Genomic DNA, 17,486 nt, shown 5'->3' on the forward strand with positions numbered 1-17,486 from the left:
TTAGGAACAGGCTGCTCTGTCAGCACAGTTCTACCTGATTTCCTTTAGCCTAACTGCTCGTGACAACAGGAAATATTTATGTACATAGGGCATTCTTGCTGGGTCCCAACATCGTGCTCTGCAGAGGGTAGACAGGATAGCAATTCATGGCAGACAGAAACCCAGAGATCACTGGGAAGGAAAAGCTCATCTTCAGTAGACAATTTAGGGATCCAACCTGAAATGTCAGTTGGGAATGGTTTCCCTTTGCTGGACTAATTTTTCTTTTCAATTCCTAAATTGAGGAAGCAAGCTATAAAAGTGGGTGGTAAGCTACCATATAACTCTTTAAGTTTGACACCACCTCTTAGAAGTTGGACAAATGCCCGTGGACATTATCCTTACCTTTTTTATGTTCTTCATAAAATCAGTGTGTTCTTCTGTACATGTTTATTGACTCTCTTGGTATGGTAACAAGGGGCTTTCCAAACATTTAAAATGGTAAGAAAGGCATTTTTTGGTTTTTTGAAATAGGGTTTCTCTGCAGCTTTGGAGCCTGTCCTATAACTTGCTCTTGTAGACCAGGCTGGCTTCAAACTCACAAAGATCCTCCTGCCTCTGCCTCCCTAGTGCTGGGATTAAAGGCATGAGACACCATCCCCCAGCAAGAAAGGTAATTTTAAAAAATAAAACTTGGGGGCTTGAGAGATGGCTCAGCAGTTAAGAGCACTGACTGTTCTTTCAAAGTCCTGAGTTCAATTCCAGCAACCACATATCGGCTCACAACCATCTCTGATGAGATCTGGTGCCCTCTTCTGGCATGCAGGCACACATGCAAGCAGAACAATATATATATCACTTATTTTTTAAAAAAAGAAAAAAAACTTTTAAGCCAGGTGTGGTGGAATATGACTTTGATCCCAACACTGCAGAAGGATCTTGAGATTTAAGGCCAGAACGGTCAATATACAGCAAGTTCTAGGCCAGCCATGACTACATAGTGAGACTAGGTCTCAAAACAAATAGATATACATAGAAATGAATATGATTATTGACTAAATGACCAAGAAAATACACAAATTCATTTGCAAGGAGTGGGGAGGGTAGGATAATGGCGCTCTCTCTCTCTCTCTCTCTCTCTATATATATATATATATATATATATATATATATACATACACATATATATATTTCTTTTTTGGTTTTTTGAGACAGGGTTTTTCTGTGTAATAGTTCTGGCTGGCCTCAAACTTCCTCCGCAGACCAGGCTGGCCTTGAACTCAAGAGGACTCATTCAGCCTACCTCTGCCTCTCAAGTGCTGGGATCAAAGGTGTGTGCCACCACCGCCCAGCTTCTTTCTCTACATTCTGAGTCTGGGAGTCTCCTCTGGTGAATGCTAGACTGGTGACAAGAATGACAAATAGTACACTGACTAAAGACATCCAACCAGGTATCACCCTAGGAGATCCAGATCACCGTCTCAGATGGGCGGCACCAAACGTTCCCTGAGGAGGCAGCTGCTCTGTTCACCAGCACAGGCCGACGTTAGGAAACAACTCAGCAAGGTACATCAATTCTTAAAATGAACTTCAAAAATCCTTAAAATTAATAGCTAGCTGAACTGTTGACACATGCCTATGATCTAACACCAGGGAGACTAAGGTAGGATTTTTCCAGTTGGAGGCCAGTCTGGGCTACCCAGTGAGACCCTCGTCAAATAAATAAAACAAAAACAAAAGGATGATTTATTTATGCATTGTCCTTGTTCTCATCCACAGGAAACTGTAAAGGAAAAAAAGAAAAAGAAAAAGCCAGGTAGGAACGGTACACACTTTTAATCCCTGCCTGCAGGAGGCAGAATCAGGTAGTCCAAGGCCAGCTTGGTCTACAGACTGAATTCCAGGACAGACAGCTGTATCAAAAACAACAACGAGGGGGCTGGAGAGATGGCTCAGTGGTTAAGAGCATTGCCTGCTCTTCCAAAGGTCCTGAGTTCAATTCCCGGCAACCACATGGTGGCTCACAACCATCTGTAATGAGGTCTGGTGCCCTCTTCCGGCCTGTAGGCATACACACAGACAGAATATTGTATACATAATAAATAAATAAAATAAATATAAAAAAATCTCTCTTTATAAAAAAAAAAAAAAAACAACAACGAAAACAAGGGAAACCATCAGAAATGCTGTACTTAATTTGCTTGCTTACAAAATTTTCTTATAACCATTTCCACCCCAGAGGAGGAAGGTAAGAGCTATAACCTGAAACAGTAACCACACTGAAGAGTTCTGGACTTAAGTGTATGGTGCCTGTCCTGTCTCCTATTACAGAACCCACCATGTTTTAAAACTCCTTTAGCTGCAGGAAAATCCCTAAGCCACCACAATAGGAGCTGAGCCTTGTAGCTCAGAACTACAGATCCAGCTACTCCAGAGGGTGAGGCCAAAGTATCTCAGAGTAAGTTCAAGGCTAGTCTGAAACTTGTTGAGATCCTGTCTCAAAACTTATGGTGGTGGGTCTTCTAGAAGAGGCAGCTCTTACTGGTAGAGTACTTCCCTGTCAATGTGCAAGGCCCTATGTTCAAGCTCTAGTATAGATGTGGAGTGGGAACACATCAGGAAGCAACCCTGTCTGATGGACAATACTCAAGATTCCACTCCAGTCTCTCTGCATGGGCTCAGCCTGCTTTTTAGCAAACTGCCCCTACCAAAGCAAAGAGACATCCAGAGAGGACCCACTAAAGTTACCCAACCTAAAAGGCTCTCTTTGTGGACCCAGTGAAGTAGAAAGAGTCAATTCTATACCAAGTACTTTGGTCAGGCAATAATAGACTTTTCTTTCCTGCAGTACATCAGCTGACGTCAGAAGGTGGGACCTCTGCCAAGCACAACCGGCTCTCTGCAGAGTTGGACACCACCTCGCTCCCACTGCAGATTTGTATGATTACAGGAGATTATTATTCTCTTAACCTATTAGATGTTATTTAGCTGCAAGAACTCCATTTTCTTTTCACTCCTAAAAGGAACATTTTCATACAACATGAAGAAAATAAACTTTCATAAATACAATCAAAAACTGTTACTCAAAGATATATAACCTCTCACCCAATATTACGTCAAAGTTAATGGAGTTTTTGGGACCCTGCCTGTGTGTACTACATTCTATCCATGACTGAAGGTGCATTCTGAAAGAACCCCACCCCTACCCTGGCAATATGCAGCAGCCTGATAAGGCATACTCCAGAGAATGTTCCAGGCTGCACTTAAACTAATGAGATTAACACCTTTAAATCACTGGGCAGGAAGAATCTGGGAAATATGCCATTAAAAAACAATCTCCAAACCTACCAGCCTATCTGTCGGCCATACTAACCGCCTAAAACCACAACAGGGGACTGCCTCAGAGTCAACAACCGGCAGCTTATCTCCATGCTGCCAATCAACTTTGATTTTTGTTATTCAGGTCCATGTACACAAAGAATAAACGAGGGGAAATCAGGGTTAAATGTATTCTTTGTGGGTTTAAGGACAATGTTATATTTAGCTGGGGACGATGACACCTTTAATTACAGAATTAAATTCCAAAATTTAATTCAGAGGCAGAGGCAGGCAGATCTCTTAGTTCAAGGTCAGCCTGGTCTACAGAGTGAGTTCCAGAACAGCCAGTGCTACATAGTGAAATCCTGTCTCAAAAACAACAACAGCAACAACTGTTACATTTAAGGTAACTTTTAAGAAAAGTTTGTTTTGTTTTTTGACACAGGGGTTCTCTGTGAAAAATTTCATAGTTTTACAAATGTTAGAGAAGATGGAAATGTGGGCTCTTCATAAGGACAGCAGTCAAAACAATAGCCCCATCCTTCAGCAAGCTGACTTGAGGGGATCAAAAAAGAATTACAGCCATGCCCTCTACTGTAATAAACAAAAGCACTTGTCAGCATTCTTGCAATACTGCCAGATCTAGTTGATTCTTTCCTTTTACAATTCTTATTTTTATTCTATGTTCATTGGGGTGTGCCTGCATGTTTGTCTGTGTGAGGCTGTCAGAAACCCTGGAACTGGAGTTACAGACAAATGTGAGCTGTCTGGGTGCTCTGAACCACAGCCAATGCTCTTACTCGCTGAGCTTTATATCCAGCTCCAGGTCTAAAGGCATGAAGTCTAACTAGAAATTTCTAACTGAAATTTTCTAAATGAATTTCCAAAGATACAGGAAGTCAAAGAATGTTTCCTCATGCATAATATAAACTTGTACACATTCTATACTGAACTGGATCCCTAAACAAACTTACACGAGTATTTTGTCAGGACAGCCAAATGCCACAAAACAGCTGTTTGAGACCCTTCTTGGTACTTGGGGAATTTTAAAATGCCTTCACTTAATTTATAAGCAGTTACATGCCACTATATATCTATACTGGGAGCATGGAGAGACAGTGGGTTAAGTAACAAGACTACGGATGAAAACATTTTCAAACCAAAGGTCAAATGTTTTAGATTCCGCAAATCTGGCACCTGTAAGTGAGTGGTTTAGGACAGCCGTAACCACATTTCATAGGGTCGAACAATTCAATTACTTGTCTTTCTATACTTCAAAAGAAAAGAAAAAGTAAAGTAATATGAAAGGAATCTTGGCTTTTGCTTGCGTTTAAATCCACTGCAGCACACTGAATGTCCTGAAGGCCAGAGGACTTGGAACACTATAAAATGAACGTTGATTTTCAGGCTGGACACCAGCTGTTCTCTTTTGCGAGAAAGGCATTTTAGGGACTCACAGAAAAAAACGATCAGTTGGCTCTATGGAAAAATTTGTAAACATCACCCAAGGCAAAGGTCACAGAACAATTTATCAGTTTGGGTTTTGTTGCTTAGTCAGAGCTCAAATGTGCAGAACCGACAATACCTTCTCTCTGTGGCTTATGAGGCCAGCACATAGTGAATCTCAGATTTGCAAAGCAAGAGGAATACATCCACAGATGTGAAATGGCTTGCCTGAGAACAAACTACCAAAGAATTGGTTAGCACCCACAAAAAACCGTGTACTAGATGATTCTCAGATCAAACAAACCAACTCACAACCAGCTTAGCTACAGGTTTTAGTAGCGGACAGGATGGTAAGCAGAGCAGTAAATAGTACATAAACAAGATTTCCGGCAATCTCTTTGTTTCAACCACATTCCAGTCAAGATTGTGGCTCTGCATGTCAGCCTTCAAATTGATTAATTCAGCTTGTTAGCATAATTCTGCAGAGGTGAGCAGGTCTTAGCTTCAAGAAAGCAAGAGATTCAAACTGCATTGCATCAAAACCCAGAAATGCAGAGCAGTGCTGGGCAACTTACTTCTGATGCTCCCCACATACTATCTTGCTGCTACTTACCTTTCAACCTGCAAAATTCAGATGAAAAGGGTTTAAGTGCAATATATTAAGATTCAAGACAGGAAAAGACTATAAGCCTTAGGTAACTAACAGTTTCATTTATAAAAAGGCCTGTCTTAGATTTAGCAGCTATAATCACAAGAAAAGTCTGTAATTTTTAACTCTCATTTTAGGATATCAAGATCATTTTATGCAGTTTTTTTTTTTGAAAAGGGATCAATTTTAGCAAATCTGTAACACTACACATAAAACAGAGTGTTGTTTTTGTGTCTTCTGGTTTTAAAAGACAGGGTTTTTCTGAAGCCCTGGCTGTCCTCTAACTCAGATGCCTGCCTCTGCCTCCCAAGTGCTGGGATTAAAAGTGTGCGCCACCACACCTGGCTAGAGTGTTCGTTTTAAAGATTTGATCACCCAAAAAAAAAAAAAAGATTTGATCACAGGGATTATGACAGAGCTAAGTCAATGGAAAAGGAGACAAACTCAGGTTACAGCACTTGTCAAACTAAAAACAGTATTTATGTTTTCAGGTAATTTTTAAATATGTAAAGTAAATTATTCCCTTGGTTCTTCGGAACCAAGCAGCCATCATTTAAGATCAGCAAACATCACATGCAAACACAAGGATGGCAATAAGAAACGAATATATTCATGCCTTAAAAGATATCAGAAAGGTAGAGAACAGCAGGCTTTGGAAATTTTAGAGTGAACATACTGACACTTCCAATCATGAAACCAGAAATCCCAACCAGACTGTCACTAACCTTTCTACCTAACAGAAAGGTCATGCGGACAAGGGCTTCTCCTTTTTGGATCATTCAACCTTAGACATCAGTATGTCTTCACTGCAAGCCAGGCAAAAAACCCGAAAGGCAACACATTATCTGCATGCTAGTCAAATACCTGGACTCTGCGTTTACGAAACGATGACAACATGATGGAGGAATGTGGAGTCTAAAGAGGGAGGGGAAGAGCAAGATAACACTTCTAAGGGCAAGTGGGACAGAGTCACTTCAAAGTAAAGGGAACAGGTCTGTGAAAACAGGTCAACATTAACAGCAAACATTTCCCCAGTATCCAAATCCCACCAGGAATCTGAACCGCAGCAAAGAGAATCATCAAGGCTCCGATGTCTGGACAATTACCATGACCTGAATGTGCTGCCTTGGCCGAGTCACACGCTCTTTCAGGCCTCAGTTTGCCCAAGTATTGACTTTTTTAATTTTATTTTATATTTTGGTTTTCAAGACAAGGTTTCCTTATGAAGCTCTGGCTGTCCTGGAACTCACTATTTAGTCCAAGCTGGCTTCGAACTCAGAGAGTCACCTGTGTCTGCCTCCCGAGTGCTGGGAATAAAGGTGTGTGCCACCACTGCCAAGCACCCAATTTTTAAGCACCTGATTTTTTTTGTTTTGTTTTGTTTTTTCGAGACAGGGTTTCTCTGTGGCTTTGGAGCCTGTCCTGGAACTAGATCTGTAGACCAGGCTGGTCTCGAACTCACAGAGCTCCGCCTGCCTCTGCCTCCCAAGTGCTAAGTACCTGATTTTTAATACTGAGTGCTCTTTTAAAAATAAATTTGGCATCTTTCCATCCACATTATGATGAAAAAGGAATCTTGTAGATTTTAGAAATTTGCACAGTAAAAGTAATTAAGTAAAGGCATTAGGTCATTGTTGGTGCAGGTCCTTTACAAAACACTATTATTTCCTCCTCAAAGCAAGAATAAGCAGCATGTGCAAGAGAGATGGGCAAGGTGCTGGCTCACTGCACAGCTGTTCTACTCAGCTGGCTCTGAGATCAGCCATGCGGACCTCCACATTCCTGGAGTCAGCCTTTGCCATCGGACATGGCATTCCTCTGTGAGGCCACAGCTGATGAGCTGCAGCAGACCTAGATGCATTGAGTGGAGGCTGCCCTCAGACCCTCTGTCCTTTGCAAGTCCCAGAGAGGATGGGGGAAGCTATCCTAAGAGCTATTCCTCAATATCCGCAGAGGCCCCACCCTTTGAGGTGAAAGGAGACAAGGAAAATAATACAAAATTCTAATTCAGGGAACTAAAACCTACACTTAATAATGCTCTCCCCACTTAAACCTGTTCAGTAGACTACTTGACATCAGATTTTTCTGATTATTGGATTATTACAAAACATACAGCCAAGGCCAAATGCACCATCAGAAAATAGCTGGCTGCTGCCTGCCACAGGCCCTACTTAGGAAGCTGAGGGTGAAGCTTTAAGCCTGAGCCCAGACAACAGAGCAAAGGCCTCCTCTTTAAGAGGGCTATAAAAGCCAAGGCTGGTGCCAGCCAAACTTGTTGGCAGAAGTATAATAAGTTCAAGACCAGCTACAACCAATTACACAGTTCCAGAAAGAGCTACATATCAAGACCTTGCCTCAAAAAGTAGGGAGTGGGAATGCATATCTACAAGTCCCTAAGCACCGTTCCACACTTGTCTGGTACAGGGCAAGCCTTGCATTCCATCGTTTTTATCTAGGTCCCTGGATTACAGCCAACACACTTTGAGGGTCCCTTTGAGAAATTAATGGCCCAGTTACTAAAAAAGGCTTATTGTTAATTTCCTGCAGGGAACCTTAGTGGAGCACATTTGGGAGGGGGTCAACTCTGACTTCAATTTGACCTTTAAAATCTAAGCCATTTAGTATGAGTGGGATCCTTGGCTCAAATAGCTCATGCAACTCACTGCTGCTGCTGCTATTCTTAAACCCTCGTTTCCTGGCTGCAAGACACCCCCACCCTGCCATCTTTGATACATTCTGTTTCACTGAAGTCCAATTGCTATGACAACGCAATTTCTTAACATATTATGAAAATGCTTCGTATTCCTTGACAGCTGTGATGATTAGCTTTTCGAAAATACCAAAGGAAAGAACAAACGAATTAAAATATCTGGGGTCTATATATAAAAATCTGATTGTTTGGGAAATTGAGGCAGGAAAAACCTGACTTTGAGACCAGCCTGGGCTAGTCAGAGAATTCCAAGCCAGCCTAGGCTACATAGTAAGAGCTTGGAGAGATTTTTTTTTTTTGGGAGGGGGGAGGTCAAAAGGACTCTGTAACTGTAACAGCTAAAAATTCTGTCACCCCAGCTGTAAAGACAATTCATTTAAAACACATCGAACCTGACTTACACCGAGGTCCACTTGTTTTATATAAATATGTAATTCCAGTACCTAAGAGACTTTTAAAATAAAATTTTTCATTGAGAAGCATTTCATCAAATTTGCAAGGACAGGTTCAGACAAAAGACTATCACTCCACACTGACACGGTGGTAAAATCTAACAAAAAAATATATTAACTTAGACTTAAAAGCAAAACAAAATACAGTCTCACAATAAAAAAAAATAAATAAAAAAACTGTGAGCTACTAAGTTATTTATTGGATTTGGATCTCCTACCAAGCGGCGCCGCATCTAACAACTGTACAGGAGCAGGTCAGCACTGGAGAGAAAAGACATTTATTACCAGGAAAGAAAAAGGAGACTTTCCTGCTGCCGGAGGACCCGGGACCGCCGCACAGGATGAAATTAAGGTCAGAGAGCCCTTCACTGCAGACGCTAGCCCGTCCTCCTCCAAGGGGTGCGGGCATCCATGGTGCGGGCGCAGGGGGGCGCGGGGGGCGCTCGCGGGTGGGTGCTCGAGGACCAACCCCCCACCACCTGCCGTGACGGGTGGGGCCGCGGGCACAGGGAGGGGCCCTCGCGCCTGCCCCAGCTCGTGACATTCCAGGTCGCCGCCCGGCTACGCCTCGCCCCGCAACCCACGCGCCACAAAGGCGGCGGCCCACGGAGCCGCCTGTGAGGCCACACGGCTCACCTGTCCGCACCGTCCCGGTGCTCGGCTGACCTCGGCCCTTCCCTTCCCTCCCGCCGCCCTTTCTCACCGGCTCCCGGGGGTGAGGGGCGTGGGTCGCCGCGCTGTGGGCTGCTGAGGAAAAAGATGCGCCGCCGCGGCCTCTGCCTCACGCCTTTCGCTCTGCAGCGGATAGTGGCGATGACGCGCGCGCGCCCGGGCTTTTATAGGCGACCGCGCGCGCCCCCGCGGCGGCCGAGCGCGAGCTCGAGGGAAGCTCCCGAGTTGGCGACGCGAGGGGTGGGACTCGCCGCTCGGCTGCTATGCGGAAAGGGCCGAGCGCATCCGGAAGAAGCCGTGGCAGCGGTGCGGGGTAGTGGGGGTGGGGATAAACAACCAAAGGGCGGCGGAGCTAGGGGAGCTCGGGGGCGCGCGCGCGAGGGGTGCGGGGCGCGGCGCAGAGGTGTCGCCGCCTCCTCCCGCCGCGGCGTGGGTCCTGCAATCCTGCCCCGCCCAGTCCGCCCTGCAGAGAATCTGCGCCGCGCCCCTCCGCCCCTGGGAGCCCTTCCGGGACTGCGGCGAAGGGCGGGGCGGGACCCAGCACTGCAGTCAGGATTGGGATGCTGCTGCCCTGGCCGGAAAAAAACGCCCTGGCCCTTTCGGGTGATCTCTCCGGAATGTTGGCTCTGCCTCTCCAGTTTCTCAGGAGGAGGCTTGGCGCTGGGAGTCGCGAGTCTGCCTGTTTTGTTGGGGGCTGGGGCCAAGAAAATCAGATGATTTGGGGCTCCGTGTTTGAGAAGGTGGTAGGAAAAAGAAAATCCTGATTAGGAAGAATGAAAAGACTGGTTTGTGTTATAGGCTTTTATTTCAGGATTTGGAGAATTCATCAGCAGTTTTTCTTCCGGTAGCCAGTAGAATATGGTGCATTCGTTCTAGCTGATAAAAAAAAAAAAAGATATTAGGGTTTCTTTTCCCACAATTAATTATACTTTGCTGTGTAGGTGACACTGTGTACTACCTCTTTGGGCTTTTAATCTTTGCACTAATCACAAGGTAGATACTGCCTTCTCCATGTTACAAATGAGCACCCTGATGACATAGAGGCTGGCCCTTTCCCCAGGTCAGCCAGGAAGCAATCAGAACAGCTAAGGTTTGAACACAAGGAGTTGTGCTGGACTTTTGAAAAGAAAAACAAGATTTCTGCAATTTCTGTTTTGTACAGCCCCTTTTCAGGGCCTGGCTCTAAACTGTAGGCAGGCTCCCCTCCTGTAAAAGATCTTTCCCTTCCTCCATTTGGGTGGCAGCTCTGTGGCAACCATTGGAGTGGCACCCAGCTCATTCCTGTGTAGTCAGGCCGACTGGGAGTTCTGCAGCTCCCCCAGGCACAAGCCTCCTGGTTACCAAGCCGCCCTCCTCGTTAAATAATTACAAAGACACTGGGCATTGCTCCAGAACTTGGGTGAGGCCCAGGCCTGAGCTTCCTGTTCCTCTGCAGTTTGGCTTTTCCTGAGCCTAGGATCTGCATGGTGACATCTAAGCTGCCCTGGCTGTAGGCATGATAGTGAAGAAAGATTCCTAGTCCTCTTCCTTGGAGTGGAGAGACAGAAAAGGAGTGGCCACACCCCAGAAGTAGCTTCACAAATCGTGAGGAAATGAGGCATTTCCTGAAATCTTTACAGAGAAAACAGGTTGGGGAGCTGCTTCCTGAACTTTTTTTTTCTTCCAGACCGAGTTTCCCTTTGTAGCTGTCCTGGTACTCACTCTGTAGATTAGGCTGGCCTCAAACCCAGACATCCCCCCCCCCTCCCCGGCCTCTTTCTCCTAAATGCTGAGATTAAAGGTGTGCACCACCACAGCAGGTTCTGGGCTGCGCAATTCTGAAAACAGCTGATGGCATCCGTAGTAAGCCACCATTTCAGCTAGTAGTATCAAATTTTAAAATCAGATATTCAGCTTTGGGTACAAAATGACTAATACTAATGTAAATCCCCCAAATTCCCAAGACCTTATGCTTCAGTGGTAAAGGATGGGATCAGGGCTGAGGGGTCACCCTGGCCTCCAACTGAAATAGGTGCTCTACTGCTTCTACCAAATGCCCCACAGATCGGACACCTACAGAGAGCTCTCTTCTGAGTTGGAACGTAAAATAAAATCGTGTTTGTTGATCCTTTCTCCGAGCAGAAGAATGACCAGGATAACAGTGCCTCGGGCTTCTCCTCGCCCGCTCACCTGTTCTCACTTGGAACTAGAAATGAGCCACCGAAAAGCCCTTCTTCATGGCTGCCACTGCTGCCTCCCTTCCTCCTGCAGTCTCAGCACATGCCTCACATTTTATTCGCATGGGGAGAGGGAGAGGATATTCCAGATAATAGCCTTGTTGTATGAGAGAACTTCAGAGGGAGAAAGAAAGCAGGCACCGCACAGCGACAGCTTGGGTTCGCGCCATGTTCTCAGTCACACCTCTCTGCCTTCTTACAAGCAGTGAATCCAAGTGAATTCTAAGCTTTCCAGGGCCCCTGGATTTAAACTCTGTAGTCGTCCTGATCCCTTGTTCAAAAGGTCAGTGGCTGAGGAAAACACTAATTGTTAGGTCTTTATCCATCACAGCCAGGGAGAGTCACCTGTCCACTTTTTCTACCACTACTCTGCATTCTCTGCAAAGTTCAAAAGCAAGTGCTTGCATTTTCCCCCTGTAAAGAAGCTGACAAAACGGATGTAATGACGTTCTGAAGGAGTGGAGCTGGCAAGCCAGTCACACAAGTCTTCCAAACACAGAGACTGTGTGAATCTTGAGGTCATTTTATGCTAAGTGAAATAAGTCAGACACAGGACCAATATTATATGGTCCTTATCTCACAACCCCGCAACTGTCAGGTCTGAGGACAGAGTATTGGTGGCCAGGGACTGCAGGGAGACAGGAATGGGGGAAAAGACCATTGTTTCATGGCATTGTTTCCACCTCGGATGAGAAAGTTCTGGCAATCTGGGCTAAGCACTTGGAAACATATTCTACTAACTGAGTTATATACTTAAAATTTTTTATTACATGTATTCATGTGTGCTTACTTGTGTACCCACAGGGCATGTATGGAGGTCAGAGGACAACTTCTGGAGTTGGTTCTTCTTCTACCATGGTGATCCTGGGGATCAAACACAGGTCATCAGCTTGGTGGCAGGTACCTTTACCTGATGAGCCATACTGGAGTACTGGGATTAGTGGCATAGCTGAGTTTTTGGTGTTCGAGATAGGGTCTCATGCTGTGGCTTAGTCTGTCCTGAGCTCACGGCAATCTTCCTGCTTCAGCTTCCTGATTGTTGTGATTGCAAAGGCGGTACCATCATGCCCAGATCTCCTGCCAATCTTAAACACATTTTTTAATAATCAGTTTCATAAACCATATCAAATCTTAAAACAATGTTAGCTTTCCATTGTCTAGAGAATAGCCTAATGACAGCTTTGAAAAGCTTGCATCAGTCGACTGTCCCATGGCAATATTTCTTACTGCTTTTCTCCACACACCTGTCTTTACCTACTTGAAAAGCATAATACTAGCTAGGAGTTTTGTCACTTAGTAGAATATGTGCTTCTAATAGGTGAAGCCCAGGATTAATCCCCAGCACTACAGATCAACAATCATCTGCCTCAGAGGAGTCTGAATGTATACTTGCTTTTACAAACTCTTGCTTTAAAAAATAGAAATATTGGGGGCTGGAGAGATGGCTCAGAGGTTAAGAGCACTGACTGCTCTTCCAGAGGTCCTGAATTCAATTCCCAGCAACCACATGGTGACTCACAACCATCTGTAATGATACCTGGTGCCGTCTTCTGGCCTGCAGGTGTACATGCAGGCAGAACGCTGTATACATAATGAATAAATAAATCTTTAAAAAAAATAGAAATATTTTATGTGTATGAGTGCTCGCCTGCAGTATGTAGATGCCTAATGCCCTTGGAGGCCAGAAAAAGACTTTGGATCCTCTGACAGGAATTACAGACTGTTGTGAACTTCCTCAAAGGTGCTGGGAACCACACCTGGGTCCTTTGCAAGAACAGCAATTGCTCTTAACTCTGAGCCATCTCTCCAGCCCCTAACCGGGTATTGTCTAATAAACAAAGCCTGGCTTTTACTAGGGACTATCAGTAAGCCCTTTACAATGAGTATTTTTGTAAATGCATCACATTGCTGGAGGCTCACAGCTCTTGCATGCTTTTGTAGATTCACAGGAAATCCAGTGACTGCATTAAGTATGGTAGAGCAAAGAGAATTAGTCAGGTATGAAAAGGATGAGCAGCTCTGTGGCTTCTTTATCCTGGCACCTAGGGATGTCGGAATATCATTGTTACTGTGGTCATCACAGGATTCCTGATTGTGCGCGTGTGTGTATGTGTGTGCACGGATGTGATCCCAAGGCCGACAAGAAGCCCCCAGCGTCATCCCTTTCTTTATGATGGATGTGCAGAGGTTGCAGCCTACTGGAATTCTCAGCACATCATCAAATCCGCACTAAGATGATATAGGACAAAGAATGACACGACAAAAATTTGGGCACTCAGCCCAAGAAATGAGGTCATGCTGCAGTGAAAGCAGGCAGATGAGTGAGAATTTGAGCTGAAGAGAATGCAGCTTGTAGCATTCTGTGGCAAAGAATCTGATGTGCCTGCCTGTATGGAGCTACAGCTATCAGCTGGCAGTCATGGTCTCTGAGGCGACACTATCAGTGGGTATCAAAAACCCAGCCTTCAATGATCTTCTTTGTTCACATTTGAGACTCCATTAGGAGAATTAGCATCGAATGACAAGTGCCAGGACTGCTAATCACATCTGAAGGAAGAATATTAAATTGTTAAAAAAAAAGGGGCTGGAGAGATGGCTCAGTGGTTAAGAGCGTTGTCTGCTCTTCCAGATGTCCTGAGTTCAATTCCCGGCAACCACATGGTGGCTCACAACCATCTGTAATGAGGTCTGGTGCCCTCTTCCGGCCTGCAGACATACACACAGACAGAATATTGTATACAATAATAAATAAATAAATAAATATTTAAATAAAAAAAAATAAAATAAATTGTTAAAAAAAGGTATTCTCGCCAGGTGTGGAAGTACACCCTTTAATTCCAGCACTTGGGAGACAGAGGCAGGCGGATCTCTGTGAGTTCTAGGCCAGCCTGGTCTACAGAGCGAGTTCTCTCGGACAGCCAGTGCTGTTACATAGAGTAACCCTGTTTTGAAAAACCCAAGGGAAAAAAAAAGGCATTTAGCAATCTTTCTTGTTGGACCCCAAATAACAACACAGAAACTTACATTTAATAATGAACGCTTGGCCTTTAGTTTAGGATTGCTTCCAACTAGCTCTTGTAACTGGAATTAGCCTGTTTCTATTCATCTATGCTCTGCCAAATGGCTCGGTTACCTCTGCTCTGCAGCATATGTCCAACTTCTTCAGGGTCTCACTGGTCTCTCTGGTGTAAACTGCACGCCTAGATTCCTCCTCCACGTCTCTCTCTTCCTGGAAATCCCATCTATCTCTCCTGCCTAGCTGTTGGCCACTTAGATCTTTATTAAACCAACCATAGAGACACATCTTCACACAAAGGTTTTCTCAGGCTGGTGAGATGACTCTGCTGGTACAAGAGTTTGTCACATAAGCCTCACACTTGAGTTCAATCCTCAACCCCTGTAAACAGAGAACTGACTCCACAGTTGTTCGATGGCCTCCAAATGCATGCTGTTACACGAGACCACATGATCAAGCACTTATCTAAATGGCTTATTATTAATTAAAAACCAGTAGTCAGATATTGGGATAGAATAGTGATAGATTAAGAAAACTGTGGAGGGGCTGGAGAGATGGCTCAGTGGTTAAGAGCATTGTCTGTTCTTCCAAAGGTCCTAAGTTCAATTCCTGGCAACTACATGGTGGCTCACAACCATCTGTAATGAGGTCTGGTGCCCTCTTCTTGCCTGCAGACATACACACAGACAGAATATTGTATACATAATAAATAAATAAATATTAAAAAAAAACTGTGGAGGAACAACCAGATGACGCTCTCTCCACACTTCCCAGATCAAAAGGACCCACAAATCTTTCTAAGCCTCTCCCTACTCTTTCCTGTGCCTCTTTATCATATCCTGGGTCCTCCAAAATCTCTCTGGGTAATTCTGGCCAGCTAGTAATTGATTCTACCCCCTGATTAACAGTCTCAGAGTGTCACAGTGAGATAAAATAGCAGGCCCCTTCCCATTTATTTACATAAAAAGAAAAGGTTTTAACTCTAACATAATGAAGCTATATACAAGAACAATTATCAGGCATTGTCTGAATAAAAAGGAAAGGTTTTACTTCGAACACAGTAAAACTATATATACTTAGAACAATTATCAGGCAAGAATTATATTTACAATGCAAAGTCCACTTATTTTTTTTCTTTTGTTTTGTTTTTTCAAGACAGGGATTCTCCATGAAACAGTCCTGGCTAGGCTGGAACTCACTTTGTAGACCAGGTTAGCCTCAAACTCAAGAGATTTTCTAGCCTCTGCCTCCTGAGTGCTGGGATTAAAGGTCAGTGCCATCATCACCTGGCCTACTCCATTTGTATTTAACAAATTCAGAGAAATTACTCTATTATCATATCTTGATGAGTCCGAAGTTTATACCTAACCCACTTTCTACCATAACTTGTATTACCAACCTAAAAAAATCATTTTAGACCTTAAAACATTTTCTTAAACAACTTAAGCTATTATGTCTCTCAACTTTATAAACTTTACATCTCTTTTATAAGTTTCTTTTCTGAATTTGGTAACAAAGGAAACAGTATAACTATCTATTCTTCAACCCCACCGGAGACCTGAGAAGGATAAACTAATACCTGAGTAAACAAAGCAAACAACTTCCAAAACTATAGAAAAGGACAGAAACATCCTGGCTGCCTGAACAGCCACCCAAGGTTCCTCTGCAACACTGGGGCATCCATCTTTGGCCTACAGGCCTGTCTAGAATATCTGACATACTTTTCTGTGAAGCAGGAATTTTGAAGGACTATCTTACTTTGTCTTGACAAAGCTCGGCAGCTGCCTTTTGTGTCCTGCTTGTACAGTTTGGACAGCATACTTACTATCAGCAGTGGAGGCTAGGGCAGTTTCTTGTCCAAGGACTAACTTTGCAACAAATGAAAGCAAACTCTATATGGAGGTTCTTTGGTGTCTATCATCTTCTCTGAAGTAGATTGGTGTTCCTAGGAACAGACGTATATCACTGTCATGAAGAGCTTTATGTTATAAAATATCTTAAATGCTATATTCTGTAGGTCTCTTAAGTGTTTGAAGAGCACATAAAATGTATCTGTTTGAGGCTGGAGAGATGGCTCAGTGGTTAAGAGCATTGCCTGCTCTTCCAAAGGTCCCGAGTTCAATTCCCAGCAACCACATGGTGGCTCACAACCATCTGGAATGAGGTTTGGTGCCCTCTTCTGGCCTGCAGACATACACACAGACAGAATATTGTATACATAATAAGTAAATAAATATTTTTTAAAAAAATGTATCTGTTTGGCCTTAAAAACATATCTAATATGACTACAAGACTAGTCTGATTCTTACTATACTGATGACTAACTATTAAACCTCCATTTAATGATCCTAAATAGTTTATAATAATAGCTCTCAAGGACTAGTACTTTTTTTTTTTCTTTTTTTCTTTTTTTTTTATTTTATTGAGAAAAGGAAAAAAAGTTTCAGCCTCCTTCCAGCCTCCCATTTCCCTCCCCCTCCTCCCACCCAGGACTAGTACTTTTTTACTTTTTCTTGGTTTTTCAAGACAGGATTTTACTGTTTAGCTCTGGCTGTCCTGAGACTCGCACTATAGACCAAGCTGTCCTTGAATTCACTGAGATACACCTGCCTCTGCCTCCCAAGTGCTGGGTCACTGCCACATTGCTTTATATTACATTTTTGATATAACGAAAATGAATGGAGTCCAGTCTCCTGTTCAAGTGTACATTCTGTTCTGTTACATTAGTGGACTTAATATTCTTACTTCTCTTCCTGGGAAGGGGCACTGCAGCTGGAGCCCAAGGTCTCCGGCATGCTAGGTAAATGCTATAGTCTCAACCCCCCACATCTCTTGCTAGATCAAAGTCAGTTATTGAAACATCATTTTTTTTTAAAAAGGAATGATATAAAACCAGGTTTTCCAAGATGAAGAGGAAGAAACACATATTCCATACCTAGACCTGCACAAAGTCATGCCCATAGGATTTACATATACTGCTCATTTGCAAGACACAGATAATACTGAGACAACCACATAATAGCAGAGG

At 43.7% G+C, this 17,486-nt stretch overlaps 1 protein-coding gene across 1 annotated transcript in view; it reads right to left on the reverse strand.

Moving 5' to 3' along the window:
- Positions 1–9,367, reverse strand: part of Sptan1 (spectrin alpha, non-erythrocytic 1) — a 72,847-nt gene extending 63,480 nt beyond the window's left edge. Inside the window, exon 1 of the mRNA XM_005346158.2 lies at positions 9,258–9,367. The gene's annotated coding sequence lies outside the window, so the exon portion shown is untranslated. The remainder of the gene's footprint in view (positions 1–9,257) is intronic.
- Positions 9,368–17,486: the final 8,119 nt, after the last annotated feature.

The sequence above is a fragment of the Microtus ochrogaster genome, chromosome 4 (genome assembly GCF_000317375.1).
Source record: "Microtus ochrogaster isolate Prairie Vole_2 chromosome 4, MicOch1.0, whole genome shotgun sequence".
NCBI classification, from domain to species: Eukaryota; Metazoa; Chordata; class Mammalia; order Rodentia; family Cricetidae; genus Microtus; species Microtus ochrogaster.